General features: G+C 28.5%; 1 protein-coding gene across 2 annotated transcripts in view; it reads right to left on the bottom strand.

The window, feature by feature from the left end:
- LOC117168929 (moesin/ezrin/radixin homolog 1) overlaps window positions 1–9,618 on the bottom strand; it is a 54,649-nt gene that overhangs the window by 39,277 nt on the left and 5,754 nt on the right. The gene's annotated exons all lie outside the window — the stretch shown is intronic.

Below are 9,618 nucleotides of genomic sequence, written 5' to 3'. Positions count from 1 at the left end.
AGAGAATGCGAAAAAGGAACTTTTTTCTATCTGCAGTTTTGTCAAATAATTATTTGTGATAGGAAAAATGAAAAACTGACAAATTCGTCACTCCAAAATCAATGAGTGTTTAAAATATAAATCTTCATAATAACTTGAGTACATATTATTGAAATAGTTATAAACTTCGTGTTCACACTCAGTGTGGTATACGGATATCTATAGAAAAAGAAAAAATAGTAAAATAGTCTATTGTTGATAATTACTTTATTGCAAAATGAAACCGGTCAGTAACTACGTTTTGATGGATTCGCCAAAAAAAAGTATCGAGGTAACTTTCAGTTTGAAAAAACTTCCCGTGTGATATTTTTTGCTCAGTGGAAAAGCAAGATTAATCGAAAGTTTTAGATTAATTCATCTAAAATTTATGGGAATATCAATTTTATATGTAAGAGTGCGACGCCGCCAACGTTAACTCTGCGAACACGAAGTATCATCGGGAAACGTACTCACCATTTTACTTTCCAGAACTTGATTTTAGAATGTTTTAAGGGTTATACGTTTTAATTATCACTCCGACGCCCAAAAAATATCGGTATAACGAAATATTATTAATGCGCTTTCTTAATGAAGTATCTAAGGCTTATTTTATAATATTATTTTAAAATGACAATCCATTTAAAAGTCTCAAACTTACATCGCATTTATGAAAAACATAAATAATATTTCGTTGTACCAATATTTCTGTTGGAGGAGGGGACGATTATTTAAACATATTACCCCCTCAAACATTCTAAAATCAAGTCCTGAAAACTAAAACGACGAGTGGGCTTCCAGATGATGCTTTGTGTTGACGGCGTCGCGTGCTTACTTATAATATTGATATTTCCGCCAATTCGAAATGAATTGATCTGAAACTATCCATAAATTGAGATTCTGGATCGAGAAACTCGCCCAGCACTCGAGATCGAGAAAAATTATTATCCGAACGTCTCGGGGGGGGGGGGGGGGGGGGGGGGCAATTTTAAAAGTGACAAAATTTATCTATTCTAAATATAGGCTATATAGAGAATTATGAGACGGAACAGTTTTCTAATTTCTGTTTTTTGTTTCATCAAATGAGTATTTTTAATAATAAGCTTGAAAAACGAAAAACATTCGTCGCTAAATTCAATTAACTTTTTAAGAAATAAATCAAGGTAAGTTGGACAAATATTAACAGAATTAATAGATTTAATACTTTCACGATGATTCATTTTGATAAAAAGAGATATTTCGGGTTCCAATCGTGTAAAAAATTCGTAGTCTTTTACACGAATGAAACCCGAAATATCTCTTATTACTGGAATGCTTTGAAACTTTGATGTGCACACGAAATAGACCCCAGCGATGCCTAAAAACTGAAGAAAAAAACTTACAATTGCCTATTGTTAATTATTATCTAATTGCTCATTGAAAACGATCGGTAACCCTGTTTCTTCGGATTCACCGACAAAAAGTATCGAGGGAACTTTAGAGTTGAAACCACTTCCAGTGAGAAGTTTGTTCCTGATTATGAAAGGAAGATTTCTGGACATTTGCAGATCGATTCATTCCAAATTGGCGGAAATATCCATTTTACAAGAAATTATGCCACGCCGCCAACGATCGCTCCGCGGGCACTCAAATCAGCAGCATTGGACAGCGTGCTAGCCGCTCGCAGCGTGGCCTGTTTTCTTGTAAAATGGATATTTCCGTCAATTTTAACTGAAGTTGTTTCAATTCTAAAGTTCCCTCGATACTTTTTGACAGCGAAACTGAAAAAACGGGGTTACCCATCGGTTTTAATTTGCAATTAAGTATTAATAAACAATAAGCAATTTTCAGGTTTTTCTTTAGTTTGTAGGCATCACTAGGGTATATTTCGCGTGTAAATCAAAGTTTCAAACAATTCCGATTATATTTGCCCAACTTACGATGGTTTATTTCTTAAAAAGTAATTTAATTTTGGGACGAATTTTTTTCAGTATTTCATGCATATTATTAAAAACACTCATCTGAGAAAAAAGCGGAGAATAGAAAAAAGTGCCATCTTATCATTCTCTACAAGTCTATATTTCAAAAATATCAATTTTGTGAGTTAAAATTTCCGTCTGCCGAGACGTTTGGACAATGCTTTCACCCGATCTCGATCTCTGGACGAGATTCTCGATTCAGATCCTCAATTTTCCTTTAGTACTAAGAAAAACATGACCCACTGGAAGTTGTTTTCAAACTAAAAGTTCCCTTAATACTTTCCCTTTCCCCCAAAACTATGTCAAGAATATTTGGCCAAGTTACGACGATTTATATTTTAAAAACTGATTGATTTTGGAGTGACAAATTTTGCAGTTTTTCATTTTTCCTATCAAGAATTATTGAAAAAAAAACTGCAAGAAGAAAAATTTTCCGTTTTATCATTCATTACAAGCCCATGTTGTTTTAAAAATTATTTTCTCGAGTTTTAAAATTTGCACGATGTGAAACGATTGGGCAAGAATTCGAGCGTCGGGCGAGTTATTGCATCCGGGTTCTCAATTAACGAACGGCTATTTTTTTCGGAAACCTTGCTCAAAGTAATTCTAGAATCCAGAATATCAAAGATTCAGAACCAAGAAACTCAGATTATGATTTGCAAGCAAGTATTTGAAGATCCCAAGATTCAGTGACTCAAGAACAATTTAAAATCTCGCCAGATATCTTGGAAATCTTTTAAGTCTTCTAAAATCTTCGCGAATTACGAAAAGATTCTTGAAAAATTTAAATCTATCAAATCATGGCTTTTAAAGTTTCTGGGATCATGGGATTTAAATTATTTAAAAAATGAATGAGCCCTCCAAAGTTAAATTTTTACGGTTAAAAAATCTCGTTCATAATTATAATTTTTGGAATAATTGGTCAACATTATCAAACAAACTAATAAAATTTATAGAAAATAAATTTTATTGCGAAACAAGCAATACTATTTTAAAAAGTAAGTTTTTCCGTCTCTCCTAAGTAATCATGACAACTAATATCGAACTTAGAAGTTTTAAAAAGATTTGAAAATAACTTTAATCTTGAGATGTTCACAAAATTTAAGACAAAATGTAAATTTATCAAGGTTTCTAAAACAAGAGGCTTTTTAAGAATTTTGCAAGGTTTCAAGATAATCAAGAAAATTCTTGGGTTCCTGGAAAAATTTCAAATGATCTTTTATAATGAAACATGTATTTCAGGAGAACATTGAAAGAGATTTCAAAAGACTTCTTAAAATTTCGAAAAAGAATCCAGAAGATTTTAAAGAAAAATTTTTTAACATTGCAAGGTAATAACATTTTAGAAAAAAATCAAGTAAATTTAAGAGATATTTATAATTTTTAAGAAAACTCAAAAATAATTAAAAACTTGACGATTCGAAAAGAATTGTAACAAAATTTAGATTTTTAAAAGTTTGAACTAAAATTTTAGAAGCTTTTCAAGGATTTTGACAATTTTCAAGAGAATTAAAAATAAAATTTCTTAAGATTTCCGGAAAATTTTTTATTAATTTTTTTTATTTCAAGAACTTAATTTTAAGAGATCTTTTAAAAAAATTTAAAGAATTAATATTTGTACACAATTGTACACAATTTTTAAGGAAAATTTTGTTTTGTTTGCAAAACTTGTCCAGATTTCAAAATTTTGTCTAAAAATATATTTTTTAAGCTTTTGAAAAAAAAAGAAATTCTTTTTAATTTCCAAAGGTTTCAAGAAAATGGAAAAAAATGGATAAGTTGCCTAAGAACATTTTAAATTATTTATTAATTGAAAAACTCATTTTAAGAGACTACTTATAAAAATTTCAAAACATTTTAAAATAATTCCAAAAATTTCAGGAAAGAACCTGAACAATTTAGAACAATTTGTTTCATTTTACAGAATTAAACAAAATTTAGACAAAATTCCAATATTTTAAAAAGATATTTCAGAAGGCTAAAACCTGAAAGCTTAACAAATATTTTTAAATTTTCAGACTAAAAAATTCAAGACTAAATGTAGATTTTTGAAGATTTAAAAAAAAATGTGGAAGCTTTTTAAAGAATTTTGAAAGATTCAAAGAGAATAAAAAAAACCTTAAGATTTCTGGTAAAGTTTTTAGATTTTAGACGATTAAAAAAAATTAATTTGAACAAAATGTAAAATATTACAACATTTAAAGGGATTTCTAAGATCTAAAGCGGTTGCGAATATTATTAAGATTATGAAAAAAGATACGTTGATATTTTTTTCTATATTCTACAGTTAAAAAATATTAATTCTTTTTATTGAAGCTTTATATATTTCCACTCAGAGGAGAAATATAAGACTAAATAGTTTTTAATTAAGTAAAGGTTTAATTCGTTTTAGAAAGTTTGAAATAGTTTATCCGGTAACTTACATTTTTAGAAGCTAAAACATTAAAATAAGTTTAAAAACCGCGTTATTTAAAAATATTAAAAGAAAATGTTTACATTATTTTCAGAATTTTCAATAGAATTAGTAGGGGAAAACTGTTTCTTTAGAAATTTAGTTTAAAGCTTTTAAAAAATCAATTTGGCCTCTGAAAATTATTACCAACATTTTTTGAGCTAAAACTTTCTAGTTCTTCAAAATCTATAAAACTCGAGAAGATTTATAATAATAATACTATTTACTATTTAACATTTAATTTATTAAAGCAAATAACATATTTGTATAGTATATACACTTTATGGGTGAAGGGTAATTTATATCTTCATAACCAAGTATTAACATCAACTTTCATGTTTTAAAGTGCTGGATACATTTTCCATTGCTTATTATTATTAATATATAAAACTGAACTCTGTATTTAAGTAGCCTGGGTTTGCGGCGTTCCTGGAATTTAACTTCTGGGCATTTTGGCGATGCGGAACCGAAACAGAGCCGATGTTCAGTCATGTGTGACCAACAGTGCCGTAGGGACAAACCGGGCAATACCCTCAGCGCGACAGTTGCGTCAGCTTTTAGCATGCGTCCAAATCCACCAGAAATAGTTCAAATAGCTCAATAATATTGACGCTTGGATTTCCTGGATTTATGTTGAAGACTACTACAAGCCATGCCAGAAACCCGTGCACGAATCCAGATTTTAGTTTCATTTTAAACAGCAACAAAAAAACCTACAGCTTTAAAGATTTTTTATACTTTTATTTCTCCGGCAGTGGCAGGCAGCCTGTCTGCAGAAAGTCTACAAGAGTGAAAGAGATGAAGAGCGATCGGAATGGTCTTTCTCTTTCAATCTTAAGGATTTTCTGTAGACTGCCTGCCACTGCCGACAAGCTGAGGTATAAAAAAGATTTTCCCACTCTAGTTTCGAGATATTCATCGAAAATGGCGCCATCAACTTTTTAATAATTGGATTTTCTAATAACCCAGGAAAAAGCCCAAGAACTAAAGATCATATCATTTAATTGAAAAATAATTCTGATCGAATTTCTGAAATTAAAGATTATCAGCCCTTTGAGAATCTTTAGAATATATCGAGTTCTTATGGTTGTTTCTAAATTGGACTCAGCTTTTAATCTAGACACCTTGACTTTAAAAAGTCTTCATAATTTAGTTTAAGCCTTCAGATTTTGAAATTAGAACAGAATTCAAGATCCTTTTGAGGTACGCCACTGCTTTTATGGACGCGGCCGTCCTCGTCTCTGACTGTTTGCTGTTTTACCATTTTGGCAGAAGAGAGAGCAAATCATGAGGAAAATAAGGATGAAAGACCTGACAGGGTCACGTGACTTAGCCGGTCCCTTCGAGAACCAAACGGGATACCGGGTGCGAGGAAGAATCACGGAATCTTCCTCTATCGAACACTTCACTTCTGATTTTTAATCGAGCTCTATAGAATAGAGCAAAACAAGTATGAGAAATTCCGAATTGCGACTGGGTCAGGAGTATGACAGTGTGTCCACAAAATTCCGGTTATTTTAAAATATCAAATTGGTATTCTAAGTGGAAACTAATTCTTAGATATAATAGCGACTAATTTAATTTAAGAATGACTATCCTTTACACAAAAAGAGGCCTTAAATCTCAATAGAAATCTACTCAAAAATTTCGATTCCTTTATAAATTAAATGTATTGGCTTGCATTTACAAGATTTGATGAAATTATTCTATTTCTAAATTTGGAGGTAATGTCCAAGCAAATTGTAATACATTTTATTACAAGCTTAATGAACATCTGACACTCAACTGCCGTATTTATATTTCGATGTTTTAAAATAGGAATTAAAAAGCCCAAAAAAATGTTGTTAAAGTAATTTAAACTATAATGTACCAGACTTCACAGACTAAACTGATCTTAAAATAGGGTAAAAATAGAGTGATTTTTCACGAAAATAGAATAATAAGGGAACAAATTCTTGAAAACAAAATGAATGAAGGTATGATACTGAATTCAATATGAAAAGCGTTAAAATCCTAACCTTTCAAGTGAAAATATTGCATTTTCAACAAAATAGATCAATTTTCTACTGAAAAAAAAAAATTTGAACCAAAAATTTTATTTTTTAAGTAATTCAACATTAAACCATGTAGTTGAATTTTCAACCAAAACAGATGATATCTTGACAAAAATGTAATAGTTTTAATATCTCAACCAAAAAAGATAAAAATATTCAACAACATAGTTTAATCTTCAATAAAAACAGATGATTAATTTTCAAACAAACAGTTACATTTTTAAACAAAAAGGAAGAAATTGCATCACAAAAGATGAATTTTCAAGAAAATAAGATCAATTTTTATTTAATAAATAGTTCAATTTTTAACCAAAACATTAATTTTTAACCGAAATGATCAATGTCTACCAAGAGACGAATTTTCAACCAAGAATATTAAATTCTACCGAAAAAGACGAATTTTCAGCCCTTTTTAACATTTTTTCAGTCAAAGTTTCTACTTAAAGAAGATTAACTTTATGTCAAAAATGAAATAGTTAAATTTTCATACAAAAGAAATAATTTTCTAAATAATAGTTTAGTTTTCTACCAGACGTGAATTTATAACCAAAACAGTTTAGGAATTTATAATCAGACAGTTTCATTTTTAATTATTTTAGTTTAAAAACTTGACTCTGTCTGCAAGACGGACAGAAATAAATAATAAAATTTTAAAAAATTACAAGCAATGTCATTTCTATGTACAATCCATATCGCATGGATTATGTCTTAAACTTATTCGAATTTTTGCGAAAAATTTTAATCCTGCAAATCGAAAAATTTGGCTTTTAAATGTTTTTCAAAATTTTTAAAAATTATTCGATAAGTATTGAAACCTTTTTCATTTTTATCTTGGAATTCATTCTTCAAAATGAAAAATGATTTGATACTTTCCCACTAATTAAAATGTTTTTTTATTATCTTGAAACCTTTCAAAAAATTTAAAACGCTTCTAAATTTTAATTTCAACAAAAAGTTAAATATACACCAATCAGTTGAAATTTTCAACTAAACAGATGAATTTTCTACCAAGAAGATCAATTTTCTCCGAAAAAAACCAACTGATTTTAAACTAAAATAATGAATCGTCATCCAAATCAATTAATTTTTAATAAAGCAGTTCTACTTTCAAAAATGTAGTGGCATTTTAACAAATAAAAAAGAGGAAGTTTCAACAAAATAATTGAACTTTTAAATAAAAATTTAAATTTTCACAAAAAAAAACCCCCAAGTAAATGATTTTTTTCGCCTAGAAGATAAATTTTCAAACAAGAATATTAATTTTCAACAACAAAAATGATATTTCATCAATTACAGTTGAATTTAACCTTAAAAGACGAATTTTCGAAAAATTAGTTGAATCCTCAACCAAAATAGATACATTTTCAACCAAACAATTGTATTTTTTAAAAATATTTTTCACAAATCTTAAAAAGTTTCAAATTTGTTCTTAAAAATCTTGAATAACTTAGATTTTCTTCCAATTTTTTTTAAATATTTTCTAATTTTTATTTATTTTTGAGTCTCTTTAAAAGTGAAAACTCTTAAACATTATACTGTGTTATCAAAATGTTAAAATCAGAATTATTTCCCATTAATAAAAAATCATTTACAATTCAAATGTTCTCCTTTATCAATATTTCGAAACATGTGGAAATAAATGTTATAATGAAATAAAAGTACTTATTTGGAATTTTTGACTTGCCAAATTGATGGTGCAGAAAATTCGTAATCTTTATTAATAGATAAACAAACTGAAAATAGCCACTAAAACTCATATTCACGCCGTGTGGCAAACAATCAGGGTTTCGACAAGAATATATGCGAGATCTAGTGACACTACTTTCTAAAAAAAGATAAACATTCAGATTTATTTGTGTCATTATCGCGATTAATAAAACATGTCATATTGTTCAAAACTTTAAACCTGATTCCTGGATAGAATTAGTATTCTAGGATTTATTTAATTCTGGGATATTTCAAGGTTAACAGACACCCCGCATTAAAAATAATTAATTAATTAAAATAATTCCGTGTCCATAGCATAAAAATTTTCTACGGGCCTAGGCATTTCATTAAAATATTAGCAAAAAGTAATCGAAGCCTTCGCATGGCTTCCTTGCTCTAGAAAAATGCTCAAGAGTGAGCAATTTTATAAGAATGAGTTGAAGGATGAATAATTTTGTAATGTAAATTATTTAAATCCTTGATATCATTTGAAACTGGAATCCCGAAACAATAAACATTCTTCAATTTTGTAATTCTACGACCAAGAAAATAGGTTTAGGTTTTCGTGATTTGAATTTTATTATTAACTTGAAAAATAAAATATTCTAGAACGTAAAAAAGAGTTTACTTTAAGAATTAAGATGCGTAAGTTCTGTAAAATAATAAAAGCCTTGATAAAATGCACATGGCCATGCAAGGAAAAAGACAATAACTTATTCCTTACTTTGCATCTTACGTCATCCTGATTCGACTTACAAAGATGAGAGTATCATTACCATCTTCAAATGATCTTATTTAAATTCAAATAAAAACTCGTAATGATTGTGAAAACTTTCTCAAAGATATAACAATTATATTTTTTTAATATTGAGAAAAAAACCGAAAATTGTAATCTGGTATTGATAAAATTAATTTCAAGCAAACTATATTACATAAGATTTCATTTAAATCGTTCTCTTCGCAATTTCTGAAAAAAATAAGACTGGCAAATTATCTATAATTTATAGTTTTTATCACGGAGAACATGAATTTCTATAGATTTGAAATTAAAATGCTTTCAAAAATATATCTAAAAGTTATTATTGCAGGATCTGATTTAAAATACCAAAAAAATCATAGAAGACTGTCAAATAAAACAACAATAAAAAACACTTTTTGTAGACATATAACGGAAATTGACAAACTTTCCTGAATGGAATGATTTTCTTTTAAATAATTTTAAATAATAAATTTCAAATATGTTTTCTAAATTCAGTTAATATAAAAACTGAATTTATTGATAAATATTTATTCCTATTTGATAGCTTACACTGTACAGCAAAAAATGTCGAACTTTTTTATTATTATTACACCATTAAGCCATTTCCCTTTCGGGGTAGGCGTGACTCACTCGGCAGGGGAAAGGAGTAGTGTGTGGATGGGATAGAGATTT

The sequence above is a fragment of the Belonocnema kinseyi genome, chromosome 3, assembly GCF_010883055.1.
Source record: "Belonocnema kinseyi isolate 2016_QV_RU_SX_M_011 chromosome 3, B_treatae_v1, whole genome shotgun sequence".
Classification (NCBI taxonomy): domain Eukaryota; kingdom Metazoa; phylum Arthropoda; class Insecta; order Hymenoptera; family Cynipidae; genus Belonocnema; species Belonocnema kinseyi.
This window is presented reverse-complemented; position numbering and strand designations above follow the sequence as displayed.